The 21,663-nt window shown below is 43.2% G+C and overlaps 1 long non-coding RNA gene across 1 annotated transcript in view; it reads left to right on the top strand.

Moving 5' to 3' along the window:
* Nucleotides 1-21,663, top strand: part of LOC129491823 (uncharacterized) — an 84,922-nt gene that overhangs the window by 21,800 nt on the left and 41,459 nt on the right. The window contains exons 2-3 of the long non-coding RNA XR_008660635.2: nt 150-320; nt 2,960-3,102. This is a non-coding gene — a long non-coding RNA (uncharacterized lncRNA). The remainder of the gene's footprint in view (nt 1-149; nt 321-2,959; nt 3,103-21,663) is intronic.

Raw genomic sequence — 21,663 nt, 5'->3', positions numbered from 1 at the left:
GTTTTCGTTTTTTTTCTTCTTCAGTAATAAATCTGCCAACCCTGCAGGGCTTGAGCCAAGGGCTTGCTTGCTGCATCTACACAGAGGTCTCATAAAAATGGTGTAAAACGAAAGAGAAAAATGCATATTTCACACTTTGTCTGTTCTAGGTGATGGCGATTGTCAACTCATTCCCGTTACAAACAGCCGACCTTCCTACCGAGTTCAAGTACCTTCTGCCTGGCCTGGAAGAACCATATCTCTCTGTCTCCCTCTTCCATTGGCCCTCACCTGCCCTCCCCTGAACACGCATTTTGCCTGACAGGAGGCAGAGGCGGTTGGTAAGTATACTACGCTGCCTTAGTGCTTTCCAGGAGGGAGGTGGCATGAAAGACCCCAGTGCTCGAGGGTTCACGATGGACTCACACAGGCTGGAGACAGACGCCTCCATCCTCCTGCACACAGTCCTGTACCTGCTTCTGCAGTGACTCCCTCTCCCTCTGTGAAAACACATGAGGAATATAGGAATAAGGGTTATCTTCTACTGAAGACTGCCTAGTGTTTATTACAGGTAATTTTCAACTATGATCAAATCTTCAACGTTATTAGCTTGGTTAATGTTCAGCAGAAACAAACAACCTTTCCAACTTTATCTGCCTCCCTTCCCCTTTACAAATCTGCACATCCTTCAATACGGTCGCTTTAGACTTCCCAAACAGCCTATGTTTGTTCCCATCTCCTGGCTCTTCACACCTATAATTTTCCTGCATTGAGTCTGCTCCTCCTGACTCTGTTCTGTCCAGCTCAGTTCAGTCTACTTTCAAGGTCCACTTCCTCCTGAAACCTTCCTGGATTGCCCCCAGCCTATAGTAGTCCCTCTTTACCTGGGACTCAGTCAGGAGTTACAGCTCACATCATTCTCTTCTTGGGTTGTCAATCATATACTGCTTTTTTTGACAGTTTAAAAAAAGCTATTATCATTTTTTTCTACTTAACCGTCATTTTCTTTTTTGCTTAAAATAATTTTCCTTTATTTTAATTTAATTTAATTAATTTATTTTTTGAGACGGGGTCTCACTCTGTTGATCAGGCTGGAGTGCAGCAGCGTGATCCCTGCTCACTGTAGCCTCGACCTCCTGGGTTCAAGTGATCCTCCCACCTCAGCCTCCCAAGTAGCCAGGACTACAGGTGCATGCCACTACACCCAGCTGATTATTTTGTATTTTTGTAGAGATGGGTCTTGCTATGTTGCCCAGGCTGGTCTTGAACTCTTGGGCTCAAACCATCCTCCCATCTTGGCCTTCCAAAGTACTGGGGCTACAGGTGTGAGTCACTGTGCTGAGCTTATGAATGTTTCTTATTTCTCTATTAGACTATAAGGTCTTACCTATATTTCTGTCCTTTACAGTGCCAAACACATCGTTTTTACTGTTTACCAAACAGGTGCTTAGTGAATGCTTGTCAAAAAAAAACAAAAAAAGGAATGAATGAAAATTCCCACTTGGGATATGGGCGTGGCTTTGATGTTGTGGCCTCTTCTCTTTCTTCACTGGAGTAACAAGCAAGACAATTCCCACTTCCAGGGCATGGGGAGAGCCTTGACTTGCAGAGATGCTGCCTGTTGGATGTCCCCTCTTGTTTGGACGATGCTGGATATTAGGTGGCTGTTGAATATCAGTGACAGTCCCAGCACTTTCTGTATAGACCCTGAGATTTCCTCGTAGTAACCACACAGACCGTTGAGATTTTATGGTAGTGAGAAAAAACTAGTGCTTCTCTCACTGTGTCCCCCTCCCTCTGCGCCTATCCCACTCCTTTGTACATCCCTGTGTGCTCCCCACACACTGTCTGTATTTAATTTAGAGTAGGGAATTACTAATCGAATTTTCCTTCCAGCGTGTGGAGCGCCGCCACTGCTGCCTGCCATCTTGCTACGCCTTCGTTTTGTGCTTCCCACCTCAAGGCCACTGTACGAATGTGTTTGATTTGTGGTTGTGGTTTGTAGCTGTCACTGATTTCTTTGTTGTTGTTGTTGTTGCTGCGGCTGCGACTGTTTCCTTGCAGCTCAATTTTTAGCTGAGTGTTTGGGTAGTAAATATGGTTTACACCAACTGTGTTGGAAATAATGGCATTTATGTGCTGAAGTTATTTCCAAAACCTGTGATGTGTGTGTACAAATAGATCCACGGCAGGGCCCCTAGACTGGGGAGAACACAGACTCAATAAAACCTTTGAGATGGAGTATAAACAGGTGTCTGAGACTAGGGCTAGGCCAGGCGGTTCAGAAAAATACCCCCCACCCCTGATGTTGGCTCTAAACTTAAGCTGTACCATAAATACCTTGCTTAGCGTTGGGGGAGGTAGGAGATATTTTTGTGATCATATTTATCTGCTAAATGTTCACTTATATCCTTTTGAGCATCTCACTATAAACTTCTCAACTTTTCTATTCATTCACCCTCAATGGCTTTAAACCTTAATTGCCCTGGATCTTAGTATTGGAAAAAAATGCGCCAAGAAACGATGGGATTGGCCTATGAAACTGGCAGCCCTCTTTTCTTCCAAATAGTTGCTAGTCTGGGGGTTCTTTGGTTTATGGAGTGAATCTAACCATTTTGAACAATGTCTTTTAAACTGTATCATGTGACTTTGCTAATCCCAACCTCGGGCAGGGAGTACAGAGTTAGAGAACTCTAAGAGGGGGGAGTCAGGCTGCTATTGGTAGATGTGGCTGTAGCCTCTGAATTTGGGTGGAGCGGGTTTCTTTGATGCCTAGATTCTTTTATTTTTCCTTTTTTTTTTTTTTAAGAGACAGAGTCTTGCTCTGTCCACCGAGGCTGGATTGCAGTGGCATGATCATAATTCACTACAGCCTTAAACTCCTTGGCTCAAACAATCCTGCCTTAGCCTCTTGAATAGCAGGGGCTGTAGGTGTGTACCACCACTTCAGGCTAATACTGTTTTTAAATTCTTTTTGTAGAGATGGAGTCTTGCTATACGGCCCAGCTGGTAACGCCTGGTAATGCCTAGATTCTTGAGTCCCTCCCTGGCTCATCCCTGGGAGCAGCACCGAACCCCATGTCTGACACCTGTCTGGAAATGGAGCCTGAACATTGACCCTAGGTAAAGATCTCATTTGCTAAGAGGTCAGGAGGGATTTCAAAGCCGTCTCGGCTCTCTGTGCTGAAGGCTGCTGACAAAGGCAGAGGAAGGGTGTTTCAATTGTTCTCCAACTTGTAAATGCCACGCAGAAATCTTGTCGCAGTTCCTAAATGCCATATTTTGGTGTGTTTATTGTTTCCCCCCCTAACGGGGAAAGATGGCGAATGGACTAATAATTCAGGAGCCGAGAACATGTTTATTTGATTTTTAGAGCTTTAGCAAATACAGTGTGTACAAAACCCGGTGCCAACAGCATGCATAATTCCTCCAGGAATGGGGCTGATAGGAACACAAAGCTTGCATGCTTCAAAACTGTAACCGATATTTACACATCTGAGTGACTAATTCTCTACTCTGAGCAGAACAATAGGCATAATAGGTACATTAATGCAGAGTGTGCTCGTCTGGTGACTTGGATATTTGACACATAAACAAAGTTGTGGGGGTGCCACTGGGGGGAGAAGTGGAGGCTTTTTATCTACCTGTGTAACCATACACCAAACAGCAGGTTACAAACACACTCAGAAAATGCTGACCCAATGCCGTTCTTGTACCTCATATGCTGGATTGGCATATGATTTGCAGCGCTGCGGGAGTTCTGTAGCTGACCTCATTAGCAGCGCGTTTCCTGGCTTGTTAGCATCATATTTGTATAATTTACAGCACCTTCGTTTTTATGGAATGTGTTTCTTGTAGAGTGTAACGGCAGCAATATATTTAACCTATCGTATTTAGGAATGCTTTCGCCGGAGGCAGCATCCAGATAGAAAGGGGACATTTTCTCCTTTCCTGCATGGGCCTTTTTTTTGTTTTGTTTTGGCTTTTTGGCTGTCCCGTGTGTGTGTGTGTGTGTGTGTGCGCGCGCGCGCGTGCGTGCGTGTGTGCGTTGCATACGTGTGTGTATGCTTTTGTGTATATACACATTTTCAAGTGTGAGTTTGCATACATGCATGCTTGTTTATGTATGTACGTGCATATTTATCTGTGTATGCACGTTTGAAAGGGCCTGAAAGGCACAAAGGGGCCCTAAAGGTGTGGTTCCTGCTTCCAAGTTCGGAGGCCACTTTCAAGGACTGTCTTGACTCCCTGGCCAATGTGTGCCTTTGGACTGTGCAGACCTCACAGGCTTAGATGCTTTGCTTTGAGAGGATAAAATTGCAAAATGGGAAAGGAGCCAGGCAGGTTAGATATTCGGGAGTAATGTTTTTAGGAGAGGGAGTAGGGGTGCTGTGAAGATGCTAATAAGGAAGGCAGAGCTCTGAGGCAAGTTCTCCAGTCTCCGTGACCTCCTGGGGACTTTTGTAGAAAACAGTAAGATGGAAAAATGGAAAGTACATGTCACTCAGGGACAGATTCTGCCCCAACTGAATACTTATCTTAGAAAAACATAGAGCCTCTGGATAGGAATGTGTACATTCTTCTCCTCTTAGAGACATGTAGGAAAGGTAGAAATGGCTGGAACCAAATACTTGAAAAGGGGTTATTGTGTTAATTTGGAGATCTCCAGGGGAAACCTTGTCCCAGGAGTCAGGAGTTCGGATCCCAGCCTCAGCCTGCTGCTGACGCGGCTGCATGACCTTGGGCAAATTGCTTGCCCATCTTGGGGCACAGTGTCCTTGTTTACAAAATGATGGGACTGGACTGGATGGTGATTCTCTAGAAGTGATGTTTTAATGCTCCCAGCCACTTGCCTATTCTGTTCCCGAAGGCAGATAAAGACAGAAGGCTGGGGTTCCCATCAACCACATCGTCCGAGCTGTGTTCTTGAGGGTGACTTGCAGTGACCCAGAAGAGAGAAACACGGCTCTCCAGGAACTGTCAGTGTGTCTTAGTTCCATCTCCTGACAGGGGGCAAAGAGTGTGAATAGACTAATAATTCAGAAACCAAAGGCATGGCAGGGTGACTTTTAGAGCTTGAGTAAAAACTGGCACCATATTTCCTTCCCCTAATCACTTCTTGGCCTCAAAAAGAAATTCACTCCAGGGGCAAGACAAATAGGTGGGCCCTGGACTTTGTCAACCCACGATAAATGATAAGAAATTAAGAGAAACTATTAAAATGACTCGAGGCACAGGTATAAGGCTTATCCAACTGGCTGGTCAGGTTGGGGTTCTTTGCATCTTCCCTCCATCCCTAGCTTTGGAAATTTCAGAAATATTTCTTTGACTGCTATCTTTTTCAATCTTATACCTTTTATCACTGACTAGAAAGGCTCTGGGTTCTTGATTTTACTTAACAGATATGCCCCTAAAACATCATAATGGCTAGATTCCATGGTAATAATTCATATAATTCAAATGCTAACAATTCAAAATGCCAAGTTTATATCCCAAATTTGAATGTAAGTTTATATTAAATTTTAAATGCACCAGGGTTGCTGACTATTTGAAGTCACCCCGTGATGAATTCTTTGGTAAAGAAAAATAATTGGCTGGGCTCGGTGGCTCACGCCTGTAATCCCAGCACTTTGGGAGGCCGAGGCAGGTGGATCACCTGTGGTCAGGAGTTCGAGACCAGCCTGGCCAACATGGTGAAACCCTGTCTCTACTAAAAATATAAAAATTAGCTGGTCATGGTGGCATGTGCCTGTAATCCCAGCTACTTGGGAGGCTGAGGCAGGAGAATATCTTGAACCTGGGAGGCAGAGGTTGCAGTGAGCTGAGATCGTGCCATTGCACTCCAGCTTGGGTGACAAGAGCAAAACTACATCTCAAAAAAAAAAAAAAAAAAAAAAAAGCTTTGTAAAGTCTCTAGTTTTTAACTGAATCCTGAAATATTTATTGAGCACCTATGAAGTACTCGGGAGTCAAATAAAAACTATCAAATTCTTGCCTTCAAGAGGCTCTTAATCTAAATGTCGAATTGGGAATGGCATGCATTTTGCCTATACACATTAGTATAGATAATAAAATGTGGACAGTTTCAGCATCCAGCATCCACTGATTAGGGTGTTTTCAAAATTCTATAAGAGAGAGTTTACTATTATAAATGTTTGTTCAAAAACTCTTATTAGTTCCACTTGACTGATTTGGTAACTAGCTTGTCTAAAGTGATGATTAAAAAAAGGTTGTTGCTTATACACTGCTATTAGGAATGTAAATTACTTCAGCCATTGTGAAAAGCAGTATGGCCATTTCTCAAATAACTTAAAACAGAATTACCATTCAACTCAGCAATCCCATTGCTGGGTATATACTCAAAGGAATATAAATAGTGCTACCATAAAGACACATGCATGTGTATGTTTATTGCAGCACTATTCATAATAGCAAAGACATAGAATCAACCTAAATGCCCGTCCATGGTAGACTGGATAAAGAAAATGTGGTATATATACACCATGGAATACTATGCAGCCATAAAAAAGAATGAGCTCATGTCCTTTGCAGCAACATGGATGGGGCTGGAGACCATTATCCTAAGTGAACTAACGCAAGAGCAGAAAACCAAATGCTGCATGTTCTCACTTATAAGTGGGGGCTGAACATTGAGTACACACATGGACACAAATAAGAGAATGACAGACACTGGGGGCTGCTGTAGGGTGGAAGGCGGAAGGAGGGTATGGTTTGAAAAAGCCCCATTGGGTACTATTCTTATTACCTAGGTAGTGAAATAATTGTACACCAAACTGCTGTGACACGCAATTTACCTATATAATCAATCTGCAGGTGTACTCCTAAACCTAAAATAAAAGTTTAAAAAAAGAAGTTGTTAATCTGCACTCAGATTAGAGGAGTGGATATGTAGTTGGATAAACTTCTTCCCCTCTGTTAAGATAGAAGTGATCTTTTTTACCCTCTCTGTGGCCAGTTCCTCCACTTTGGATCACTAGATCATCCCATTCTTTCTCACCGCCTTGTGATCTGGAACTACAGATTGCATGCATACTCTCCTTTCTCATTAGCACTTAAACATGGCCAAACTGCTCCCATCTTAAAAACGATGTTCCTGCCATAATCTCTTGATTTACTACCTCTTTCTGTCTGTTTCCAGCCACACTTTCTGAATGACCGTGTCATAGTCATCACTGCAGGTACTTTGCAGTCCACTTGGATGTGGCTTCTGTCCTTTACCAATGCCTCTGAAATTGTTCTCCAGGGTCACTAAAGAGCTGCAAGGCACTAAATCTTACAGGTGCTCATCTTGTGAGCCCCCTCGCTAGCATGTGATCACTCTGTTCTGGAGCACCACCTTCTCCTGGGGTCTGCTTGCCTCTTGGTTCACTTGTCAGTTTACTTCGTTAGCTTGGGGTTTGGTCCCTGACACCTTGTTGGAGTCCTTAAGGTTTTGACCAAGTCTCTCCTTTCTCTATTTTTCCCCTTGTCTAGACAATCTGTCTACATGTCACAACTTCAAGGGCCTTTTGAAGGCTGCAGACTCTCCAACTCTCATGAGCCTCTCCTCCAACTTTCTACTAGGTAGCTCTTCTTGACTCCTTTGCCGTACCAAAGAGAATACACAGTACAATGGTTCAAATTAAGACAAGTTTATTTTTCTTTCACACCATAGTCCAGATTTCCTGGGCTTTCCAGGGAGGCCAAGTGGGTCCATGAAGTTGCCCAGAGATTTAGTTTTTTTTTTTCTGTCTTGTGACTTTACCATTTAAAGTATTATCCTTTTCCACACAGAGAAAGCTGTCTTGAATGCACTGTTTCCAGCATGTTCAAAGTGGGAGAGGAAGTTGAAGGCAATCCGCTTTCTCTTAAGAAAGTGACCCAGTAGGCCGGGCGCGGTGGCTCATGCCTATAATCCCGGCACTTTGGGAGGCTGAGGCGGGTGGATCACCTGAGGTCAGGAGTTCGAGACCAGCCTGGCCAACATGGTGAAACCCCGTCTCAACTAAACAAATACAAAAATTAGCCAGGCATGATGGCAGGTGCCTGTAGTCCTAGCTACTCAGGAGGCTGAGGTGGGAGAATCACTTAAGCCTGGGAGGCGGAGGTTGCAGTGAGCCGAGATCGCGCCATTGCACTCCAGGCTGGGTGACAGAGCAAGACTCCATTTCAAAAAAGAAAAAAGAAAAAAACAAAAACAAAAACAAAAACAAAGAAAGTGACCCAGTAGTCATGCCTGGCACTTGTATACTTGACCTATGTGGCCATACCTAGTTGCAAGCTAAGTTAGGCAACGTGGTATCACCTGGGTGACTGAGTAGTCAGTTAAAACCTGGGATGTTCTATTGTGAAAATGAAAAATAGAAGGCCCTAGGCATTATCAACCCAGTGATAGAATAATAAGAAATTAAGTAAATCTATTAAAATGACCCAAGGGAAATGACAGGGATGAAGTTTGTCCAACTGGCTTGTAAGGCCAAGGTTCTTTGCACCTTCTCACCTGCTCTCCCTGGAATGGCCAGAAACTCAGGACTATGCTGTGCAAGAGAAATACACTTCAGTCTTATCCGAGCCATTATATTGTGTATTGTCTTTGGTATTGCAAAGCAACCATGTGGCACTGCCTAATAGAAAGTTGGAGAGAGAGACTCAGGTGAGCTGAGTGTCTACAGCACACATAACCCGCAGCCCCTCAGAATGATTATTGGGAGGACAGTTAGCTCCCTCTGCCACAGGCACCTCAGGCTTAGCATCTCCAAGACTCACCTCATTATTTTCCCCCTCAAACCTGCTGCTTCTATGGTTCGATCATACTCTTACTAAGTATCCTCATCATATACCCAGTCGCTCAAACCAGAAACTTGGAATCATTCTTGTGTTCTCTCTTTCCCTCACTGCTGCATATCCAATCTTTCTCCAACCCTAGTCACTCATACCTCTGAAATTTTTTTTTATTCTATTTTATTTATTTATTTATTTTTTGAGACAGTGTCTCACTCTGTCACCCAGGCTGGAGTGCAGTGGTGTGATCATGGCTTACTGCAGCCTCAAACTTCTGGGCTGAAGTGATCCTCCCAGCCTTGGCCTCTCAAAGTCCTGGGATTACAGGTGTGCGCCACTGCGCCTGGTCTTAAATATTTGTAGATTCACACAATTCTCTCTACCTTGTTGTTACCAGCTTAGTCCAAGACATGATCCCCCTTTTTTGGATCATTGCAAAGGTTCTTAACTGACCTTCCTACGCTTAGTCTTGACCCTTCAGATCTATTTTCCATTTCGTTGTCAAAGTTCCATTATAAAAATGGAAATGCGATCATATTCCTCCTGCTTCATATCCTTCAGTGGCTTTTCCTTAACCCCAAATTCTTCATGTGCTCTAGAGGACCTCGCATGATCTGGCCTCTGCCAGTCTCTCCAGGGTTATCTCATGCCTCCCTGACCTTGGTTCTCTCCAGTCCTAACACTTGATTCTGGTCTGTCAAACACACTAATCTCTCTTTTGGAGCACTCTTCTTGTCTCCCTCTCTTGCTTGTTAAATATTATTTAATTTAAAAGCTCAGTTTAGGGATGATTTTCTCAATGAGACCTTCCTCCTTTGTGCTAGGGCCGTCTCCTTGGTCTGTGCTCCTACTACCCCTGTCATTCATCTTTACTAACACCGATCTAGCCAATAATTCAATGACAAGGAACTGTATTTGCGACTGTATCGTAAGCTCCAAGAAGGCTGGGTTACCTTCTTTATTTGATGAATAAGATATGTAAAAATATTTGGAAAAAACATGCTACCTTCAAGTAATTCCTTTATTTATTTACCCACTGTTACGTTAAGCAAGGTCTTTGTATAATGATGTATGGCTTACGTATTACAATGATAACAATAGCAGCTTCTGTTCATAAAATTATTACAAATGTACAGTGAAAGAAACAGTAATAAACACAAATGATATATAATACTTAATTGTAATAATAGCTCACATTTATAGATACTATTTTATAATTGTGATGCTTTTACTTATATAACTTTATTGATCCTCATGAGACTCTGTCGGAAACGTCAGGTGAATTATTTCCACTTTACAGATGTAAAAACTGAGGCTCGGTGAAGTTAAGAGATTTAACCAAAGTCCTTGACTTAATCAATAAAGAAGCCAGAGCATGAGTCCAGATCTCTTGAGTTCAGAGCCAGAGTCCTGTCTACTGTGTCAGGCCTGACAGGGAACATGAAATACAACTATTCATATCTCTAGCTTCCGTGTCTGATACAGGCAGGCGTTTGATAATTACTTGTTGAACAAATATATGTACAAATAGATATACCAGTAGATCTAACAATATTACTGAGATTTTACACCAACATGTAAGTCAACAATTATGGAGTAATAAAGAGAAATAATAAAATACATTATACTATACAGGAGAGAGATGTAATCTGGCCAACAGACTAGGTAATTGCTCTTAAGTGAGTTCAAAGATCACTTTAAATAACTATGTGGGTGTGGGAGGTCTATATCTACATCTCAAGAATCTTGAAACCACTGATGATGGGCTTGACAAAGGAGGTTTTATTATAACTTGGGACTTGATTGAAATGCAAGGTGTAAAATGTGTGAATAATACCTAGTTTGACTTTCCCCTATGCACAGGAAGAAACAGAAGGCTGCTGTCTCTGTCACTGGCTTGGGAAGGCTTAAATATTCTTCTGTCAAAACTTCATTCTCTCTCTAACCTCATCTGAGCATTGGAATGTGTTCTTGACTAAAGTGGGTACCAGGTGGCCATCTACAGAGCTTCTCCAGAACAGCCAGTGTATCCTTCTCTGGGTAGGGTATTTGGGGGTAGATAGCATATCCTTCTTTGGGTGGGGCATTTTGGGGTAGATAGCATATCCTTCTCTGGGTGGGGTATTTTGGGGTAGACAGCACCTCCATCAATAACATTGCTTCCCCCAAGGGGAGACCTTAACTCTGGGATGGTAAGAATTATCTTAAAGACCTACCATTCTGGTGATTCTAAGAGGGGAAAATTTGCCTGATCTGAGGGTCTTGCATTTTTAATTTTCTTGGTTAGTTTCATGGTTAGCTACAGGTATGTAAAGCACCTAGTATATTTGTTGAACATAATATGAATAGGTGCTCAATAATTGGTTATAATTATGAAGATAATGTAGCCAACTATAAAGAAAGTGCATGGACATGGGTTGAAACCCAGTTCTGACGCTTATTAGGTGGCAACATAGCTTTCTGCTCATGAGCAAGTTATTGAAACATTCTAATCTTATTTCCAGCCATGAAAATAACAGTAGCCATTTTGAGTGAGGTTCTCTACTAGGTCTTATATTCCTGTTATTTCTTAGCATTATAGCAACTTTGAATGCTCAAGTTTATAGGTAAGGTAACTGAGGCTCAGAGACATTAGTGATTTGCCTTAGGATGTGGTCATTTAGCTAATGTCAAAGCTAGAGCTAAATCCATGTCTGTCTGATTCCAACACCTGGTTATTTTCCACTTCATAACACTACTTATGTGAAATAGAGATGACAAAAATGCTGAATTGTTGTGATGATTAGAGTCAGCACATGGTACATATTTGGCATTCAAAATAGTAGCTATCACTATTAATTGTGCCTTAGGTGGTACAGAACAATCTATATATTCATATTAACCAGAGTCAGAAGAGCTTTGACATGTACTATCCACTAGGACTGCTGGTTGGCATATAGTGGACACTCGATAAGTGCTTCTTAATGTGTTAAAGATGTTGCAATGATCCATGTTAAAGGTCAAGTAATGTCTGAATTTATAGTTGGATTCTGTCCTTTTGCACCCCCACCACATACAGCTCTTTCACCTGTGAAAGTTTTGTGACATGCAGTAGGACAAGGAATTAGGAGAAGAGGTTTTGTTGAAATAGCTGGCTTTTTTGGCCCCATCTCAAAATATATTGAGATAATTCAATTTCTGTATGGCTAAGCAGACTCCTATCAGACCAACCCTCTACAAATAGGCATAACTTTAAACTCTAGGAAAAAGGTTTAAAATATCAGCTACCCAAAGGCACTGGAGAGTGAACAAAGGTGAGCAGATTTTCCAGGGATATTGATATTTGGAAGAAGGAAGAGTATGGGATAAGTTTTCCCCTTACTGAGGCCTTTGGCTGCAGTCAGCACCACATAGGGAAGTTAAAAACTTCTATAGAAAACCTGCAGTCTTTATGGCCAGAAGAACCAGATGAGAGATTCAGGCAACCACAGCTGCTAAATATAAACTTCATCCAAATCTCTGGTGACTGTGAATCAAGCATGTATGGAGTAGAACCCAAGAAGCTCAGCTAAAGATAGAAGAATTGAACTAAGATTTGAGTTGACACCCAAGAGACAGTTTGCAATCTGAGTCTAACAAAGTTAATTACCCACTATAGCAACAACAACGACAACAACAACAACTCAACACTCTTCTGTGAAACATAACAGAATTTGGAGTAACCACAACACAACATTCACAATGTCCAGAATATAATCCAAAAATATTTGACACAGAAAGATCCAGGAAAATGTGAGCTATTTTCAACAGAAAACACTGTCACTGAGGACTGATCCCTACTTGGTCCGAATGTTGGAATACATAGATAAGATTTCAAGGTAGTTATTATACGTACTCATTAACATCAGAGAAAATATGATTGAAATAAATTTTAAAAAATCTCAGTAGAGACACTATTAAAAAAACCAAATAGAGCTGATAAATAGAATATCTGAAGTGAAGATTCACTTAATGGATTTAAAAGCAGAATGGAGATGAAGGAGAAAGATTCAGTAAACTTGAAGATAGAGCAATAAAAAGTATCCAATCCTAAGAATAGAACAATAACAACAAAAAAATCCCAAACAAATAACGAATAGAACCTCAGATACCTGTGAGACAAAATAGAAATATCGAACATATGTCTAACAGAGTTCCAAAAAAGGAGAGAGAATGGAGTAGGAAAAAGTAATTTGAAGAAATAATCAGCAAAAGTATACTGAAAAATATGAAAATATAAAATATAAAAATATGAAATATATTGACCAAGTAGAGATCGGTCTTCACTGATTTCCCAAAGGTGATGAAAGACATAAATTTACACATTCAAGAATCTTAGCAAGCCCCTAGCAGGATAAATATGAAGAAAATCATTTTTCAGCACATCATAGTCAAACTGCTGAAAACCTAAAAGATGAAAAAAAAATCTCAAGAGAAAGGACACAATATATACAGGAGGACAATGAGTCAATGGAAGACAAAAAATAATAAAGGACCACCTTCAAAATTATAAAAGAAGAAAAAGACTTGTTCACCCAGAATTTATATCCAAGTGAAAATATTATTTAAGAATAAAAGTAAAAAAGAGACATTTTTAGATAAAAGAAAACTAGCTGAGTTCATCAGACCCACACTACAATAAATGCTAAAGAAAATTCTTTAGGCTCAAAGGAAGTGATATCAGATGGACAAGTGGATCTTCAGGGAGGATGAAGAACATAAAAATTGCTAGATACAGCTGGGCATGATGGCTCACACCTGTAATCCCAGCATTTTGGGAGGCCGAGGTGGGTGGATCTCTTGAGCCCAGGAGTTTGAGACCAGCCTGGGCAACATGGTGAAACTCCGTCTCTACAAAACATACAAAAAAATTCAGCTGGGCGTGATGGTGCACACCTGTAGTGCCAGCTACTCTGAGACTGAAGTGGGAGGATTACTTGAGGCTGGGGAGGTCGACGCTGCAGTGAGCTGTGATTGTGCCACTGCACTCCAGCCTGGGTGACAGAGTGAGACACTGTCTCAAAAAAAAAAAAAAAAAAAGAAAGGTAAATATAAAACACTCCTTTTTTATTTTTTTATTTCTTTAAAATGCATGTGACACATTTAAAGCATAAAATATTGCATTAACTTGTGGTGTTTATAACAGTAGATGTGATACAAGTGACAGCAACAGCAGAAAGGATGGCAGAGACGGGAAACAGACCTATACAGTCATAGTCGTTTTATATTTCGCATGAAAAGGCAAAATAGTAATTCTAGTAGATTGTGAAAAGTTAAGAATGTATATGATAATCACTAGAGAAAACAAACAAAAATAATGCAATGAGTTATAGAAAAGCCAACAGATACATAGATTTATTTTTCCCTGTCCCTCTCTGTCTGAAAGTCATCTTGATTACTAGTTGTCAGTGGAAACTGAAGAATGCCTTCATCTATTCATTCAGATGTGTATCCATCCAATAGATATTTGTTGCACAGCCATGAGATTTTCAGACACTGTACTAGGCTTTGAGGATATAAATAAAATAGCATATAATCCTTACCTTCAAGGAACTTTGTTCTTCTCCCCCATGAAGACTCTTCTGACTTCTGCACTGGTGGAGTCCTCAATCTTGTCATTTTGGGGGCCATTTAGGGAAAGAGTTAGTGGGAACCTCAAAAACACCCATCTTTGTAGCTTCAGGTAATAGGTGCTCTAAGCAGACTTTCTATATGGAGAGGATGATGTTCTCTGATTTCTTTTCTAGCTGTAGTGGGAAAGATCTCAATGAGATGGGAGGTTTGGAAGGCTGAGGTTTATGCCCTTGACTCAGAGTGAGAAGACGAGGTTCCAGTCCTGCCTACTGCTCGCTCAGCTGCGTGACTTTGCAATTCACTTAGACTCTCTAAGCCTCAGTTTCATCAATTGCAAAACTGGCTAGTAATCTCTGCCATTGCTCTTTAAAGAGAGAAATCTAGCTCTGTTTCCTGGGTTCCAAGGTCAGTTTGGCTCAGGGGTCCACATGCAATACTTTAAAATCACGTAGAAATAGGTGTTCTGAAACCAATTCTCCAACTTGAGTCTTGGGCAGAATGACTGAAGACATTTACTGTGAAGTTTATGTTCTTGATTCAATTTTGTTTTCCTGTAGGATTTAATTTGATAGAGTGGAATACACATAGGCTTTGGTTTAAATTCTAGCTCTGCACTCACTAGGTATGTAACCTTGGATAGTATACTTCAGTTTTCTCCTCTATCTCACAGGGATAATAATGCTTAGATTGTATGGCACAGAGGACCAGCTGTCCACCAAAGAGTCTTGCTTCTCTTCTATAGTTTCTGGAAGCTGCTCAGCTAGTGCCAAGGAATTGCATCTGGGAGTGTGTCCATGACTAATTCTCATCAATCCAACGTGAGCAGAAGCTGATGCAGTCCACTAACAGGGCAGCCCCCTCCCCACAAAGCCCATTCCTGGACAAACCTCCATGTTCTTTCCCCTTCAGACCTGGCACACAGCAAGAGCACAGCAAGCTTGGAAGCCACGTGTTGGAGATGGTAGAGCCACAAGGTTCAAGGCTGCTGGGGCCCTTAGTTACTACCTAGAGCAGAGCTACCCCACTCCTACAGATGCCGTTTTAGAATGAGCATGAGTGACAAATGCATTTCTATTGTGCTAGAGCTGTCATACATTTTGGGGTTTCTTTTTACAGCGTTACCTTGTTCACTTAGAAAGCACAAGTTACGTAAAGCATCTGGCGTGTTATCTGTCACATGGCAGGGTTAAATAAATAAAAGTGCCCTTCTGCCTGACAAGGATATTTTTATCAGATTGGATGAGGAGTTGACATCATTCTTGCTTATGTTGTATTTTTGTCATCTACACATGCGACTCTCATTTCCCAAATAAGCCAAGCAGAGGTAGTAATACCAACCGCCCTCCTAGAGTCATTGAGAAATAAGTGACTACTCAGCAGGAATGTGAAAGCTGTGGCTGAGAGTATTCCGGAAACATCAGATGATAACTGGAAGGGGCAGGTGAGACGAAATGAAACTCAAAACAAAATCTTTCTTGAAAGGAGCAAATGTTGTTGGGCCATTATCAGACAAGGAGTTTGGGGAGAAGCTGTTTTCCCTTAAGAAATCTTTCTGTTGAGTGTCCTTACTTAAAATGCATGTGACACATTCAGTTAGAAGTGTATATTCAGTCATTGACAAAGATGGGTCTTTGACCATCAATTACAGCTTCAGGGCAGGCTTGGAACTGAGAGGATGAAGGACTGTGTGACCATCTCCAAAAAACCAAACCCAGCAATCCTGTAGGTCCAAGGGCTCAGGGCAGTAAGAAAGCACCTTCCCTGTAGCCCACCAAGCGAGGCCTTGGGATGGGTGGATGGGACGTCTCTCTGCTCACCTCTGGTACCTTGTTGCCACCTGACACTGACTCTTCCTTGGGTTTGTGTCATCAGGCCAGCCTAGGCAGATACCCAGAGCGGGTTCTGTGGCCCCTGGTTAGGTTAGCAGTGTTTTCTGCCCTGGGGGCTGGGCCTGCCAGCACACTGGTGCTCAGGGCAGGCCTCTGAGAACTTGGAATCTGATTAGGCGGCTGTCACATAGCCCCAAGGCAGTGTTCCTCAAGGGTCAGCCCAGGAGCAGGGGCTGAGGCAGGGTTTGAAGAGAGGGCGGAAGTCGAGAAGCACAGAGAAGGGGAGATCTCTCCAGAGCCAGAGGAAGGAGGAGCCAGCAGTGGAGGATGCAGGCGCTGCTGAGTGCCCGCCTGGGTTTTGGGGCCTTGCCCCCGCACAAGGAGCCTGCTCCGGGTTGGTAGGAGCACTCTGCCAGGCCCTTCCAAGGATGGGCAGTGCAGCCCAGCCAGCACATTCTGAGCAGCCGGTTTTCCTCCAGCTCTGCTCAGCGCGCTGTTAATTCTGCTGAGCTTAGCACATCTCCTCATCCCTCCCCCGGCTCAGTCCAGTGCAAACCAATTCTTCAGGCAGAGAGGAGTTTTGGGTTCAGATCATCTCTCCGCGGCTGCTTTCAGAGCACTGCCTCTCCTGCTTCCAGCCCTCCAAGCGGAGCGTGCGGTCCCCTATGGCATGGACTGGCCCGTCGCACACTCAGCAGCCTCCCCTTCCCAGGGCTTAGTTCAGTCCAATCAAGAGAACTGGAGAACCTGATCCACGCCTCCTTGTTCTAACTCACTTCTGCTTGACTACCTTGCTTTTGTTACTCAAAGTCTCTCTCTCTCTCTTCTCCTTCCCCCCTCTCCTTACAAATGGCTTTGCAGCGGCCCTGGGAGTGCACGGCAGCACCAATAATGTCTCCATGGTTTCTTGTTAGCTGCTCTCTAAGCAGGAAAGTGACTCGGCCTGACAATATAATTTACATTGCTGTATAAAACTATCTGTGGAAGCCAAGCTAATTTGTGCCAGATTAGGCTATTTGTCTCAGCCACTGTCTAGCAGCACAATCTATCAGAGGGCTGTTTTCAAATATCGCTTTTCAAGCGTGCCCTTGAGAGGCAGAAATTGATTGGGATCTTAGAGAGCAAAATTACAGCAATAACTTAAAAGAAACAATAATTACTGAATCATACCAGTGTCAGCACTCTGCAAAACACGAAATAGCCATCAAACCCCAATCCAATATATTCTGAAGCGAATTTATTGAATGGAAAAAGCAGTTGAGTGAGGGTTTTTCTCCCCCTCCTCCCCTTCCCCTGTACATATGGTTATCTCAAAACCGCAAGTGAATGAGTCGATAATTCTTGTCATTGACTGCTCCATTTTCACGGAGTTAGAGGAGATCCATTAGCCGCCCCCTGCCGCACCGGCTCCCTCTTTCCCTCGCTCCCTCTCTCTTTCTCTCCATTGCCTCTATTCATTTGCTAGTCTCTGCTCTTCAAGCAAACAAACATGTATAACTAATCATCTGTTAAAATGCAGAGGGCCCCTAATAAATCTCTGCAGTTGAAATACTTTAATGGGTAATTAATTGATCCTGTTCCAGAGGAGTAATAAGATAATAAATTAGACAATATTTCACTCAGTCGTGGCAGGCTCCTAGCTAATGGCGCTGTAGGGCTAAGCTGAAGGATAATAAATTAGCCAGAAATTAACTGCTAAGAGCTTTCTGCAGAGAAATCGGCTGACAAGTGAGTCACACGCGTGATTCAGGGCTTGACTGGTGAGGTGGCAATCTCGGTGAATGTGAACTTGTACTTCTGTAGGGGGTCTGGGGATGGGGCATGCTCAGTGGGCCCTGGTGGGATCATGTCCCCAGCCTGAGACAGCCTGGTGGGCGACACCCCGAGTGCGTGCAGCTGACCTGTGTCGTTTGCTTGTACGCTGACCCGGTTCCTTGGAGCTGAAAAGTCCGGAACATCATGCCCTCTCAAAAATAGTTTTTTCCCAAGTCATCAGACTTGCTGAGTTTCTATGGATTTCACCCGCAAAACCTTCAGCCACCAAGCTCCGTCCACTGCTTCCTTGGCAAATACATATATAAGGATGGATTGAGCCTCATACTCTGTTACCAGAGAGGGCGTCACAAAAATTAAGCAGAAAAAAGAGTAGGGAGGGACAGAGTGAATTACATTTTTCAACATGTTAAGAAGTATTTGTTTTGGGGTATGATGGAGAAAACCTCTTGGTTTTATTGAGAAACTTGGGGAGGGTGATGGGTCTTAATCGGCAAGAAGTTAGACCTGGACAGTCGGGTGGGCCTTTTCTTGAGGAAGTAGCAAGTCAGTTTCTCCATGGAGGAATGGCTTGGCATAACAGTGGAAGGTTGGAGGAGAACTCAGTTGGTTATCTGAGGTGGTTTGAGTTCTTTCTTGCTGTTTTTTACTAAATAGCTGTGTGACCTTGTGTAGGTTACCTCAATTCTCTGAGCTTTGCTTTGCTTATCAGTTAAACGGTGTTGAGATGAATAAATTAAATAAGTCTGCAAAACTTCCAGTTCCATGTCTCATCCACAGGAGAGGCGAATTTAATGCTACTTATTACCTGGGGGTCAGTGGGAAGGGTTATCATTTATAAGCAAGGGAGATGGCAGACAAGGAAATGAAAGGGGACTGGCAGTGGGAGACAGCAGGCTCCTCCACTTAGTCTGGAATAAGAACCTGATCACTTGTACCCACACCCTGCAGCCTGTCCAAACTAAGGTGAGCTCACCTTCTGCCAGAAGTGTCTCATTGCTAATGGTAAACGTGGGTGGGTTAATATTCTGAGTCATGGTGACTATAAGGCTTAAATAGAGCTTGATTGTTTAAATGAGATAATGTAGATGTGGAGCCCAGAAAGGAGAAAGTCAGGGGGCACTCCCAGGTTCCTGGCTTGGGCAGCGGGCTGCAGTTCCTGCTGTCTCTGCATCACAGTGAGAGGGAACACTTGTCCTGCCAGAGGGGCCCTGGAAAATGCCTGTGCTGATCTTTGAAGCCTGGAGCTGGGTTCCATTGCTGCTTCTGCTGCTGCTGCTGCTGGAGCCACGGCTGCCCGAGGAGCCTGTTGTGGTGGCTTCTTCTAGTTCCTCACAGAGTCCCTGAGGACAACGGATGCACACACGCCTTGCTCTTGCCCATGCATCTTGTCCTTTGCCTCTTACCCTGGAGTTTTCTGTTGCTGTTTAGGCATGAAGTGAATACTGCGGCTCCCACTTAGCACTAGGGTATGTGCATCCTTGAAGCACACTGGTGTTAACACCCTGGGCGGGGGACATACATTGACCAATAAGAGATGGCCACCAGTGGGTAAATTGTTCTCCTTTTCTCCCCTGTGCGGACTCTTTGAAGATGGAATGGCTTCCGTCAGCCTCTTTGAAGATATCCTTTGACACCAAGCAATCAGTTTCTATAAAGCCGTGCCCCACTCAGCCAGGGGCCCCTCTTCTCCTGACTCTCCCTTCTTCCCAGCCCCCTCCCTTTCCCCAACTCCTGCTTTCCTGAGACGGCATTCCCTAATAAAGCACTGACACACGAAACAACCAAAAAAGAGACAACGCCTGTGAACCAACAGCCTGTCCTCGTGACCATCGGGAGTGGTGGCACTGGCACCCCCTGCCTTGCGTCAATGCTCTTCATCTTTCCGGGAGGGCATCCACCTGGGCAGTTCTTGGAAGACAAGACCCTGCACTGTCTCTGGTGGACTTCAGGGTGGCTTAGAATCACAGTCAGCAGCCCTAGGACAGTTCTTATTCTGAGGGAGATGCTGGGCCTCCTGAGGGCCTGGCCTGAAGGGCTGTAGCAGAACGTGTTCAACTGGGAGCTGCACACTGCCTACCTAAAAGCAACAGGAGTTTCCTAGGTAGAAATGGCCAGGTAGGTGGAGCTCACACAGTAAGGGTCCATTAACTGACATTTATTTTAAAAAATAAACATGCCTGTAATCCCAGCAATTTGGGAGGCTGAGGTGGGTGGATCACTTGAGGTCAGGAGTTCAAGACCAGCCTGGGCAACATGGTGAAACCCCACCTCTACAAAAAATACAAAAGTTAGCCAGGCGTGGTGACATGCATCTGTCTCAGCTGCTCGGGAGGCTGAGGCAGAAGAATCGCTTGAGCCCGAGAGGCACAGATTGCAGTGAGCCGAGATCAAGCCACTGCACTCCAGCCTGGGCGACAGAACAAGACTCTGTCTAAAAAAAACCTCCAAAATCCAAAAACAAAAACATGTCCTCCTTCATTCTTTGCTCTTATATGTGGAACGGCTTCCTGACTCCCATCAGCCCATCCTCTTCCAAGCTAGTTCTTTGTACCTTGAGGTCACAGAACTGGAAGAGAGGTTGAAGCCACTAAACTTAACTTCAGCTTCAGATGAAACAGGCCAGTGGATGGACTGCTGAGCTTGGAGTACCGTTTCCTGTATTTAAATCATTAGACACTTTTTAAAAAAATGAGTGGGTGCGATGGCTCACACCTGTAATCCTGGCACTTTGGGAGGCTGAGGGGGAGGATAGCTTGAGGCCAGGAGTTTGAGACAAGCCTGGGCAACATAGCGAGACCCCATCTCTACAAACATAAAACCAAAACAACAACAAAAAATTCTCTCTCCAAGGTCTGAGCTGTGCCCTGTGGAGAAGCACGTGGTAAATTTACTTTCTTTTCTCTAGGTAATTGACAACTGTTATATGGCCCCTAAGCCTTCTCTTTTTTTCAGGCTAAACATGCCCAGTTCCTCTAACAATTACATATGTGACGTATCTCCTTCTTTTTGGGAAATAAATGCAAATAAAAATACTCCAAACCTATATAGGTGGCTTGATTCATATTCAGAAAGTGAACACCCAGGGATGGCTAAAATGGATGGTTTTACCTGGAGCTATGACCCTAATCAGAACACCCACTCCCTCCAAAGTAACCACTCTTCTGATTTCTGTGCAAATCATTCCATTGCTTTTCCTCATAGATTTCTAATTTATATATTCATTTCCAAACCATATGGTTTGCCCATTTTAAATCTGTACATGGGTGACATCATCCTATATGTACACTTTTGTGCCTTTTTTTTTTTTTTTGCTCAATGTTATGTTAATGTGATTTATCCATGTTTTTGCTTACTGGTGTAGCTAGTTCATTTTTTACCGATCCATAAAGTTTTATACATTTTATATGTATATGTAGATGTACTTTTATTGACCTGTGATTCTTTATTGATTATTCCACCATATAAATGTACCATAATTTATGTAATGTGTTCTATCACTGATGAACTTTTGAGCTGTTTCCAGTTTGGGGCCGTTATGGACAGTACTGTGATGAATATTTATCTCGGTGTACCTGGGCTTGCATTTCACTAGGATGCATACCTAGGAGCAGAATGCTGAGTAATAGGTCACATGCATCCTCACCTTTACCAAACTGGGGTCCAAAATGCTTGTGTTACATTACAATGCCATCAGCAGAGTAGGCAT

This window comes from Symphalangus syndactylus, chromosome 10 (assembly GCF_028878055.3).
Source record: "Symphalangus syndactylus isolate Jambi chromosome 10, NHGRI_mSymSyn1-v2.1_pri, whole genome shotgun sequence".
Taxonomy (NCBI): Eukaryota; Metazoa; Chordata; class Mammalia; order Primates; family Hylobatidae; genus Symphalangus; species Symphalangus syndactylus.
Note: the sequence above shows the minus strand (reverse complement) of the source record. Positions and strands in the feature narration are given on the sequence as shown.